Genomic DNA, 12,997 nt, shown 5'->3' with positions numbered 1-12,997 from the left:
GAAAGGATTGAGCATATTGACATTAAGAAAGAAGATGTGCTGGAGCTTTTGAAAAGCATCAAGTAGGATGGGTCTCCAGGACCAGATGAGATGTACCCCAAGCTACTGTGGGAGACGAGGGAGGAGACTGCCAAGCCTCTGATGATGATCTTTGTATCATCAATGGGGACGGGAGAGGTTCCAGAGGATTGGAGGGTTGCAGATGTTGTTCCCTTGTTCAAGAAAGGGAGTAGAGATAGCCCAGGAAATTATAGACCAGTGAGTCTTACTTCAGTGGTTGGTAAGTTGATGGAAAAGATCCTAAGGGGCAGGATTTATGAACATTTGGAGAGGCATAATATGATTAGGAATAGTCAACATGGCTTTGTCAAAGGCAGGTCGTGCCTTATGAGCCTGATTGAAATATTTTGAGGATGTGACTAAACACATTGATGAAGGAAGAGCAGTAGATGTAGTGTATATGGATTTCAGCAAGGCATTTGATAAGGTACCCCATGCAAAGCTTATTCAGAAAGTAAGGAGGCATGGGATCCAAGGGGAAATTGCTTTGTGGATCCAGAACTGGCTTGCCTACAGAAGGCAAAGAGTGGTTGTAGACGGGTCATATTCTGCATGGAGGTTGGTGACCTGTTGTATGCCTCAGAAATCTGTTCTGGGACCCCTTCTCTTCGTGATTCTTGTAAATGACCTGGATGAGGAAGTGGAGGGATGGGTTAATAAATTTGCTGGTGACACAAAGGTTGGAGGTGTTGTGGATAATGTGGAGGGCTGTCAGAGGTCACAATGGGACATTGATAGGATGCAAAACTGGGCTGCGAAGTGGCAGATGGAGTTCAACTCAGATAAGTGTGAGATGGTTCATTTTGGTAGGTCAAATATGATGGAAGAATATAGTACTGATGGTAAATCTCTTAGGAGTGTGGAGGGTCAGAGGGATTTTGGGATCCAAGTCCATAGGACCCTCAAAACTGCTGTGCAGGCTGACTCTGTGGTTAAGAAGGCATACAATGCATTGGCCTTCAACAACCGTGAGACTGAGTTTAAGAGCCAAGAGGTAATGTTACAGCCATACAGCCATACAGCCATACACCTTGGTCTGGCCCCACTTGGAGTACTGTGCTCAGTTCTGGTCACCTCACTACAGGAAAGATGTGAAAACTATAGAAAGGGCGCAGAAGAGATTTACAAGGATATTGCCTGGATTGGGGAGCATGCCTTATGAGAATAGTTTGAGTGAACTCGGCCTTTTCTCCTTGGAGCGACAGAGGATGAGAGCTGACCTGATAGAGTTGTATAAGATTATGAGAGGTATTGATCATGTGGATAGTCAGAGGCTTTTTCCCAGGGCTGAAATGGCTAGCATGAGAGGGCACAGTTTTAAGATGCTTGGAAGTAGGTAGAGGAGGTGTCGGGGTAAGTTTGTTTGTTTTTTCCTTTTTTTTTATAAACGCAGAGAGTGGTGAGTGCGTGGAATGGGCTGTTGGCAGCGGTGGTGGAGGTGGATACGTTAGGGTCTTTTCAGAGACTCCAGGATAGGTACATGGTGCTTAGAAAAATAGAGAGCTATGAATAACCCTAGGTAATTTCTAAGTAAGTACATGTTCGATAATTTCTAAAGCAAGTATGTGTATGTTTTCTATGTTTCTATGGGTACTGATACTTGTGTATGAACATAGCTACTTATGATTTCTACAACCAAGTTTACACGTTGCACAATAAAACACTAAAATGGAGTGGGGAATGGTTCAATGCTTAAAGTTTGTGATTCCGGGTGTAAGTGATAGTCCAAGGCTGCAGTGGGTTATCAATCAAATGGAAATTTGGGTGAGCATTGGCAGTTGGAATTTACCTGAGACAAATGGAGCATGAAAGATTGACCTAGTACATAGTTCCCTGAAAGAAGCAACACAGATTGACTAGTTAATGAAGAGGAAGTACAGCTACTTAACATATGTAGTTTGATGCACAGAATATAGTTACTGGGATTCTATACTGTGTTACAACTTTACCAAATACAGGTTAAACTGGATTTGAAGTGTTTTGAAGAGTTCTGGGTGGTATCCTATCAAAGAATATTGTTGTGCTGGAAAGAGTATAGAGGAGATTCCTCAGGATGTTGCCCGGAGGACTTTAGTTATGGGAAGAGATTGGAAAGGGCTTGTTTTTCCTGGTGTGAAGAATGCTGAGGAGTATATAACGTTATGATCTTATATAATCAGAAGTATATAAGATTATAAGTGGCATACATAGGGTACAGAGTCAAAAACCTTTTTCTAGCAGTAGAGATATCCAAAGCTAGAGGCTATAGATTAAAGAGAGGAAGGAATTTTAAAGGGGATCTCAGGGGTAAGTTTTACACAGAGAGTGCTCAATATCTAGAACAGACTACAAGAGGAGTGATGAAAACAGATACATTTTCTGCATACAAGAGGCCTTTACGTAGCCATTTAAATAACATAGAAGGATCTGGTCCTAATGTGGGCAAATGGGATGAGTGTAGATGGGCAAGAAGGTCAGCACAGGTCTTGTTGGCCGAAGAGCCTGATTCTGTTCTGTACAACCCTATAACTGTTACCATACGCACCCGACGCACCAGCTTCCGAGGTTTAGACACTCCAATTCTCCGAGTACGGATTTAACTGGTGCTATCTGGAGTATTGATTCAGGCCCACTCTGCTAATTGGCAGCCATGTTTTCGCTGCAGGTTTTTAATATTTAATGAGAACCTGAACTCAGGTTTGCAGGTCAAAGGTCAGCTCATCTTTACTTCAGACTGCGATTGTGTTTTTGGATTTCTGTCTTGTCTGGGTTCTCATCTAGTATCTGGTCAAGAACCCTGCGCTCTTCTCATCTGGAAATCGTGTCTCAAGTCTAGTCTCGGATACTCCAGCACTTGACGTCTTACCATTCTCGTCATCCGGGTATTGGAGCCTCTCATCACAGTGTGATTGAACCAAACATGGACCTAGTGTAGCATTAGTGCCTCTTGTCAGCTGTGGCCAGCCACAATGAGAACATTTCAAGACAGAGCCTGGAGATACATGACCTCCAGGTTGCCATGTACCAATGATCCCAAGGAGGAAGTGAGAATCGTTGGGTGAGGCTGTCAGTCACACTGCAGAGTCAGTCCATCTTCCAACCCCAGACAGATTCAGCAGTGACCCAGGCTTCCTTACACAGAGCTTGCTGGTGTTTGAACTCTAGCCATTTGGGTTTCCTAAGGAGGAATGGGCTGAAAAATGGCAGATGGAGTTTAATGCGAACAAGTGTGAGGTATTGCACTTCGGAAGGTCAAACCAAGGTAGAACATACAAGGACACTGAGCAGTGCAGTAGAACAGAAGGATCTGGGAGTACAGATACATAATTCCCTAAAAGTGGCGTCACAAGTAGATAGGGTTGTAAAGAGAGCTTTTGGTACATTGGCCTTTATAAATCAAAGTATTGAGTATAAGAGTTGGAATGTAATGGTGAGGTTGTATGAGACATTGGTGAGACCGAATTTGGAGTACTGTGTGCAGTTTTGGTCACCTAGTTACATGAAGGATATTAATAAGGTTGAAAGAGTGCAGAGAAGGTTTACAAGGATGTTGCCAGGACTTGAGAAACTGAGTTACAGAGAAAGGTTGAATAGGTTAGGACTTTATTCCCTGGAGCGTAGAAGAATGAGGGGAGACTTGATAGAGGTATATAAAATTATGATGGGTATAGATAGAGTGAATGCAAGCAGGCTTTTTCCACTGAGGCCAGGGGAGAAAAAAACCAGAGGTCATGGGTTAAGGGTGAAGGGGGGAAAGTTTAAAGGGAACATTGGGAGGGCTTCTTCACGCAGAGAGTGGTGGGAGTGTGGAATGAGCTGCCAGATGAAGGGGTGAATGCAGGCTCACTTTTGACATTTAAGAAAAACTTGGACAGGTACATGGATGAGAGATGTATGGAGGGATATGGCCCAGGTGCAGGTCAGTGGGACTAGGCAGAAAAATGGTTCGGCACAGCCAAGAAGGGCTAAAGGACATGTTTCTGTGCTATAATGTTCTATGGTTCTATGGAGGGTGGGAAGGTGGCCTTCATGATTCCTCTCCTGACCGGGACAGCTCTGGCCTGGGTCACCGCACATTGAGACCGGAGGTTGGAGATCTGCTCTGACTTGGAAGAATTCATGAATGCCCTGAATGGGGGTTCCATCACCCACTAGATTTAACTGATCCTTTGTTGAAGGTGTGTCAAGGTAGTCGGTCAGAGCTGACTATGCAATTGAGTTTGGCCAGGAAGTGTGGCTGGAACAGGTTGGCCTTGGCCACTCTGTATCGCCAAGCCAAATTAAAGCCAAATTAAAGCAAACCTCTCCTTGCTTTGGGAGCTGGTAAAGGACTTAAGAGGCTCTGATTGATCAATGCATCTACCTTGATAGTCACCTGGCGGAAAGAGTTTGAAGAAAGTTAGCCCAAGCCCAGCCTCATCACATCACAGTTCCATTTCCCAACCTCAGACAATCACCAGCTGTCTCCTGCACAAGTTCCTGTTGAGCCAACGCAAATCGGCTGCACAAGTCTCTCTGCCGATGAGAGGTTCCAGCAGTCGACTCAAGGTTGCTGCTACTACTGCAGAGAAGCAGGTTGCATGTCTGAAGCTGCAGCCATCAGGGAAATGCTAAGACTAAGTCCTCCTCTGCCGGGAGGGCTGTGATAGGAGCATCCATTACTCCCAACCCTACTGCTTCCGGACCGAGATACCCTGGAGAAAGAATTGGTGAAATTGGACTCTGAGACATCTGGTAATTTCCTGAACTTGGGGGCAGCTCGTGGGCTCAACATGCCTCTGCAGGAGTCGAGCCAGCACAAAACTACAACTGCCCTCTTGGGTCTGGCATCACTTTTGCAGATGAGGACGAGAAAACATGCAGAGGACATCTGTTTCCATATCATAGATTCTCCTTACATACCCCAATCATCAGGCACCTCTGGCTATCCTAGCGTAACCCTTCCATGAACTGGGAGGAAGGGAGAATCATCGCATGATCAAGTCTTTGCAAGAAGGAATGTTGCCAGTTTGCTGTTCCAGACTCTCTCGAGACCAGTGACTGGCAACAAGATAGACTTTTCCCAGGGTAACTCAAAGCCTTTGGGAGACCCAGTCTTGGGCTACGTCCACACTACACCAGATAAATCTGTAACCGAAGCTTTTTCTCTTCGTTTTTACCTTCTGTCCACAGTAAAATGGTGTTTTCGTCCCCTGAAACCGGAGCTTTTCAGAAACGCTCTCCAGGGTGTGTAATTTTGAAAACGCCGCTTGGGCAGGGTGGACGGGGTAACCGGAGAAATCTGAAAACGCTGTCAGACAGCAGCGTGCCATTTCATTGTTTTCCTGAACACAACCTAACAATTTCAGAACAGACTGCAATGAAACTGAAGCCAGAAGAGTTAGAAACCAAATACTTGGACCCATAACTTACTGAATAAATAAGTATACACACTTTGCCCTGTTTTCTGCCCTTGCTTGTATGAAGGTGTTCACCTATTTATACAAGTACTTCTCTGACAATAGATGTGTAACAGCCTAATGTAACATTGTATGGGAATAAAGATAATACTGATGCAGACATGTTTTATACATTTAACAAGGTGCTTTATTAATGCAACAGAGTGAGTCAGTTTTTCAATGTTCGTCGTCAGCCGGGTCATACAGTCCGTGAACTCCCTGTCAGTTGCCGCTGTACACTCCAGTATTTGTTTTTTTTTTACTTTTAAGTCCTCCTTCACGAGAGCCAACAGCTGCCTGTCATTTAAATTTATCTAGTCTGTAACTGAATAAACACGCACCGTCTTTCACGGTGAGATTTGACAGCAAACATGTCACTTGTTTTCGGTAGATGTGTCCTGCGCATGTGCAGTAGGAGGAGATTCGCCAAAATATCTGTTTCAATGTGGACAGAGATATTTTTTAAAACGCCTAGTGTGGACGCCTATCGTTTTTACGCGAAACCGGCCCGTTTTCAAAATTATCCGGTCTAGTGTGGATGTAGCCTTGCTTGCAAGGGCAGAAAGCCAGCCTATCAACAGGACCATGTAAGTCCCTACTCCATGTAGTCAGGGGTGTGCTGGAATGGGAGAAAAAGGGTCTCTAGTTCAAGAATAAGACAAGAATCACACCGAGGAAGTGTCCAATAATTCTAGAGCACTAGCAGAGAAGCATAAGGGAACGAGTTACTAGTCACTAAGGGAAAGGCTCCTCAGAGCCAAACCCCGGGAGGACAAAGACTGTTCAAGAATACGGATGAAGATTCGGAATTTGATGTTGTCAAGACTCTGGAATTAGATAAGGATGCCGATTTGGACTCTCGTGAAACTATGGAGGAGTCTCTTGAGGTCTGCTGAATCACCCCTGCTACCTAAGTCACAGGAGTCACCCTTGGAGGGATGTTCAGGGTAGTTTCAACACACAAACTGGTTGAAATCACGTTACAATGATTTGCAAATGAGGACACAGCAAGGGAAAGGCTTTGACTCTTCCACCCTACGACTGTGCAATAGACCTACTACCTGGTCAGTTGTATTTACTCTCTGTCCCAGAGAGCCATGCTATTGAGGAATATATAGAAAAGGCCCTTGCCATGGGATTCATTCAGCCTTCTATCTTACCAGTCGATGCAGGCTTCTTCTTCGTACGGTAAAAGGATGGAAGTCTGTGGCCATGCATTGATTATAGAGGGCTGAATTCCGTAATAGCCAAGAATCTTTACCCCCTTCCACTCATGAACTCATTCTCCAAGGGCCTCTCATCATAATGACCCTGTGAACAGACAGAAAGAAACTATTCAGGGTTTAGGAGCTAAATCTCAGAAGGTTTTCTGAACGATGGAACCAGGTGGTTCAGGAGTTGTCGTAGAAAACCAAACTGCTGCAAATGTCACATACAAATTAGACTTCTTTCAGGCAAGCAACAATTCATGTAAGATGACTGAGTTTGTGAAACATCTGGGACTCAATGTTTAAAGAGGACGGGACAGTCACACTTCTAGTGATTTGCTCCTTTTGCAGTTTTGCGCAGTAATACAAATCTCTCTGTTCTTTGAGTGTCCATCACTCAGATCTCCTGGATAAGTATTAGCCCTGCAGCCCAGAACCACAGAATGCCCATCCCAAATCATTTTGTGAAATGTCCATTTCTCAAAACTGGCCCCATTCCTCCCACCCCAAAATCAATACTGCCAAACAATATCTCCCCAACCTACTAAATTTCATAATTTATATAGAACAGTACAACACAGGCAGAGGCATTTCAGCCCATGATAGCTGTCTTGAACATGATGCCAAATCAAACAAAATCTCCTCTGCCTCTACGATACATATTCATCCATTTCCTGCGTATTTACTTACCTACCCAAAGGCCTCTTAAACACAATAGAATTGTGGAATCATAGAAAACAACAGCACACAAACAGGCCTGTCAGTCCCTCTAGTCTGTGCCAAACCATATAAACTGCCTCGTCCTATCAACCTGCACCCAGACCGTGGCCCTCTGTACCCCTCCCATCCATGTACCTATCCAAACTTCTCTTAAACATTGAAATCAAAATTGCATCTATTACTTGCACTGGCAGCTCAGTCCACACTCTCAACACCCTAAGTGAAGAAGTCTCCCCTCATGTTCTCCTTAAACATTCACCTTTCACCCCTAACCAATGATTTCTAGTTGTAGTCTCACGCAACCTCAGTTGAAAAAGCCTGCTTGCTAATACCCCTCTACCCCTCATAATTTTGTATACCTCTATCAAAACTCTCCTTAATCTTCTATATTCCAGGGAATAAAGTCCTAACCTATTTTATCTTTCTTTACAACTTAAGTCATTCAGACCTGGCAACATCCTTGTAAATTTTCTCTGTAGTCTTTAGTCTTATTTACATCTTTCCTGTAGGTAGGTGACCAAAACTGCACACGGTACTTCAAATTAGGCCTCAGCAGCATCTTATACAACTTCAACATAACATCCCATCACCTGTGAAGGCCAATATGCCAAAAGCCTTCTTTATGACCATTTCTACCTGTGACACCACTTTCAATGACTTGTATTCCCATATCCATTGGTTTTGTCACATTTCTCCGTGCCCTACTCTTCACTGTGCATGACCTAGTTAGTCTTACTGAAGTGCAACACCTTTCACTTGTCTGCATTAAATTGTATCTGCCATTTTTCAGCTGAACCAGATCCCACTACAAGATCTGATAGTCTTCCTTGCTGTCCATTACTCCCCCAATCTTGGTATCATCCACAAATTTCCTCATCCAGTTAACCACATTATCATCCAGATCATTGATCAAACAACAACAGACCCAACTCCAATCCCTGCGGGACACCATATGTCACAGGCCTCCAGTCAGAGAGGCAACCGTCTATTACCACTCTCTGGCTTCTCCCACAAAGCCAATGTCAAATCCAATATACTACCTCATCTTGAAGGCCAAGTGAATGATCCTTCTTGACCAACCTCCCATACACCTTGTCAAATACCTTGCTAAAGTCCACACAGGCAACATCCTCTTTCCTGATAACATCCTTGAAAAACTAAGATTCGTTAGACATGACCTAGCATGCACGAACTCATGCCAACTATCTCTCACCAATCTCTGTCTATCCAAATACTCATATATCCAGTCTCTTAGAATACCTCCAATAACTCCCACTACTGATGTCAGCCTCACTAGCCTATAATTTCCTTGTTTCTTATAGCCTTTCTTAAACAGCAGAAGAACTTTGGCTGTCCTCCAGTCCTCCTGTACCTCACGGGTTGCTAAAGATGATTTAAACTTTATCATATCTACTTCCTCCACCATTCCTGGCAACATACAGAGATTCTGCTTGGTTTCTGTCCCAGATACTTCATCCACCTTTCCACTGGATGTTGATGAGTGCCAGTTGCAATGTGTCCTCAAGATATTTGGCCTTGGATACCACCGGGGTCTACCAAAGAATAATTAGAGTAACAATGAGAGAACTTACACTAGAGGCTTGTAAGAGACATTTAGATAGGCACGTGAATATGAAGAAGTTGGAGGGATATGGACATTGTGTAGGTAGGAGGGATTGGTTAAAAGGGTCTTAAAATTTACTTCTAAGCTGGTTTAGCACAACATTGTGGGCCAAAGCACCTGTTTCTGTGCTGTACTGTTTTATGTTCTAGGTTGTAACTCCAAAGAGTTACAAGTGCTCCAAAAAGGTGGCAAGTTGAAAGCAAACAGGAGGTCCAATAACCCACCAACAGCTAGTTTCTTCAGCTCTGTCAAGGCCATTGAGGATACAAATCATCCAGTACCTCGGCCTACTGGGAATCAAGGGCGGAGATGAGCATCAAGGACAGAAAGAGAATCAACAGCCATGGGAAGTAACACTACAGACTTTCCACACACCCCATGACTGTTCTTACCTTCATCCCCACAGGAGCTTATTGATCTAGCCTGTTTATCACTATCCTGATCAACAACTGAACTAGGTATATCTCAACAACAAAAAAGGCTTCAGGAGCCAGTGGTATCCCTAATGATGTTCTAAAATTTGGCAGTGGGTTACCTTCAGTCAGAATTAACATCTTTGTCCAAGAGCATAATGTACTTGGAAATTGCAGAGACTTTGTAAATGTGTCTAACATTAAAAGTTATAAGCAGTAATTATCAAGTGTTGCTGGAGGGAGCCTGCTGCTGATCAAGTGACAGCAGCATTGCTGGTTGATATTCTGACTTTTCTTCAGAAGAACTTCACAGCCTATGGGACAGTCTTTAGTTCTGTGACTAAATACAATGTGTGAAATGTAGATCAGCTGTTGTTTGGTAACCGCTATTCTGCATTCTCTGTTGAGGGTTGGTTTCACAGTCTCCACAGTTATATCATGAACTGTTTCGGTTATGTTTTGTAACTCCAGAAACTAATCAAAAGAGAAACACAGGAACCAGAATATGTTCTGGCTACTACAATTTTCTTTAGTGAGACACTCACATACTACGTGATGCAGTAATGACATATGCCATTCACATTCTTCTTACAGACAGTATAACCCATAATTCTTCAATTCAGCCACAATAATCAATTATATAAACAAAGAATGCTTTATCAAACAATATATTTACAATATTACTCAAAGGTTGCTCCTCGCTCTCGTGCTTGGGCTGCACGACCACGATTTGGCCTGTACTTGACCTTTCCAGTTCAATCTAGTGCTTGAATCGATCAAACCTCAGGTCTTTCCTCACTTTTGGAGAAAGGCCCAGGCTCCGCCTCGCCTCTGCTTGCTCCAGGTCTGCTCCAGCAATGACCATGCATTGGCTGTTCTGCTCTTCAGCCCAGAGCCTGCCGCACCACAACTATATTGTTCCTTCAAGACTTCAGTTCACACCGCAAAAATGCCAGATCGTTCAGAAGTTGACTCCAAAAGGGTGTGATCGCTTACCAGAAAATGTATTTGTTGTTTTCTTTCAAATGCCACCCCCTTCTCTCAATTCCTCTGTTTCTGCCGCATCTGCTCTCAGGATGAGGCCTTTCATTCCAGAATTAAGGAGACGTCCTCCTTCTTCAAAGAAGGGGGCTTCCCCTTCTCCACCAAAGATGCCCTCAACCACATTTCTTCCATTTCACACACATCTGCCCTCACCCCATCCTCCCACCAACCCATTAGGTTCCTTTTGTCCTCACCTACCACCCCACCATCCTCAGTGTCCAGCACATAATCCTCAGGAACTTATGATACCATCTCCAACAGGATCCCACCACCAAACACATCTTTCCCCTACCAGCCCCCACTTTCTGTTTTTCATGGGGATCGCTCCCTACCTGACTCCCTTGTCCATTCATTCCATGCCACTGATCTCCCTCCTGGTACTTACCCTGTAAGCGGGACAAGGGCTACACCTGCCCCTACACCTCCTTCCTCGCTACCATTCAGGCCCCAAACAGTCATTGCAGGTGAGACGACACTTCACCTGTGAGCCTGTTGGGGTCATATACTGTGCCCGGTGCTCCTGGTATGGGTTCCTGCTTATTGGTGAAACACAACGTAGATTGGGAAACTGCTTCGGTGAGCACCTATACTTTGTCTGCCAGAGGGAAAAAAACAGGATCTCCCAGTGGCTACTGATTTTAATTCCACTTCCCATTCTATCATGTCAGCACATGGCCTCCTCTACTGCAGCAACGAGGCCACACTCAGGTTATATTCCACCTGGATAGCCTCCAACCTGATGGCATGAACATCGATTTCTCAAACTTCTGGTAGTGGCTCCCTGGCCTTCATCATTCCCATTTCCCTCCCTCACCTCATTTCTTTACCTGTCCATCACCTCCCTCTGGTGGTCCTCCCTGTTCTCGTTCTTCCATGGCCTTTTGTCCCCTCCCATCAGATTCTCCCTTCTCCACGTTTATCTCTTTCACCAATACACTTCCCAGCTCTTTACTTCACCCCTCCCCCTCCCAGATTCACCTACCACCTAGTACTTCCTCCCCTCCACCCACCTTCTTACTCTGACTTCTCATCTTGTTTCTGATAAAAGGACTCAGCCCGAAACATCAACTGTTTACTTTTAACCATAGATGCTGCCTGGCCTGCTGAGTTCCTCCAGTGTTTTGTGTGTGTTGCTTGGATTTCCATCATCTGCAGATTTTCTCTTTGTTTTTCGTTGTTTTTTTTTTGCCTCTAATAAGTAGTCACTGAGGTTCATCAGTGCAATCTTAAACCACCAAAGGATGCATAATCAAACAATATATTTACAGTATTACTGAAATATTGAAAACACTACAGTTTCCATTGTAGAACCAGCAGTACCATGATCAAAACTTTGTTCCCATTGACTCTGGCAGAGCATTTTCAGCTCCAGCAACAGTGAGGGTTCTGAATGGTGTTGGAAACTTCACTATTGACTGATTTTGTACCTTGAAGGTGAATATTGATGTATTATCTGAAAATCTGTCCAATTTTATCAGAAATATCAAAGCCTGCAGCAGCTATGGATCGTGCAAGTTGTTTATTCTCTTCAGTGATGTGATGGCACTGTAAAGGGAAGTATTTGATGTCTGTACATACTGGCCTTGAGGAAGCGAAAGAAACCTGTCTGCGATGAAGCCAGGGTTCCAAGACTGGGAAAGTGTAGAGTGTGCAGGGCATGCTGTGAACAACACCAGACACACTTTAAACTGTTTGGCCAACCTGGCAACTCTGTGCTGAACATCAAGGCTGGCTTGCAAGGACCCACATGATCCCACAACAACACAGCACATCAGCAATCTCATCTGGAGTTATTGAGAATGTCATTCAACTGTTCCTTAAAGTTCTCAGTGGGAATGGATGTAGCAAAGCTACAGTCAGATGCTAGTTGTTTCTCGAAGAAGGTCTCCTTGGACAATAAATGCTGGCCCTGCCACTGTAGCCACATCATCTAAATTAATCAATGCTAAATAGTTTTATTCTCTCATTGTAAATCCTTATCCTTCCTTCAACATTTATTGCAGGGGGTCACCAAAGAGCAGAGATTAACATTCCTTTGTCGAAAATCTGCAGGTATTACACAGCCAACCTGATTTATCTGGTCATAATAAATGCTTTTCATAGCTCAATACAAAATTCTATTTTAAATAATGAGACGTTGATGTTCATGGGGACCCTGGAAGGATTCCTTGGTCAATAAATAAATCTTGCCACTGTGGCCACCTGCCAATAAATTAATAAATACTAAATGTTCTAAGACTAGCTTCATTGGTCACCTATACATCGAAAAGTGGAATGTGTTCTTTTTGTCAACAACCAACACAACCTGCATATATGCTCAGGGCAGCCCCCGAGTATTGCCATGCTTCCAGTTCCAGCATAGCATGTCAACAATTTACTAACCCGACTAATCTGTACATGTTTGGAGTGTGGAGGGAACCAGAGCACCTGGAGGAAAGCAGACAATTACAGGGAAAGCATATACAGTCGGCCCTCCTTATCCGCGAGGGATTGGTTCCGGGACCCCTTGCG

At 44.1% G+C, this 12,997-nt stretch overlaps 1 protein-coding gene across 1 annotated transcript in view; it reads left to right on the top strand.

The window, feature by feature from the left end:
* The window catches only part of LOC140729837 (mucin-6-like), a 432,642-nt gene that overhangs the window by 263,676 nt on the left and 155,969 nt on the right, over positions 1-12,997 (top strand). The window lies entirely within an intron of this gene.

The sequence above is a fragment of the Hemitrygon akajei genome, chromosome 6, assembly GCF_048418815.1.
Source record: "Hemitrygon akajei chromosome 6, sHemAka1.3, whole genome shotgun sequence".
NCBI lineage: Eukaryota > Metazoa > Chordata > Chondrichthyes > Myliobatiformes > Dasyatidae > Hemitrygon > Hemitrygon akajei.
Note: the sequence above shows the minus strand (reverse complement) of the source record. Positions and strands in the feature narration are given on the sequence as shown.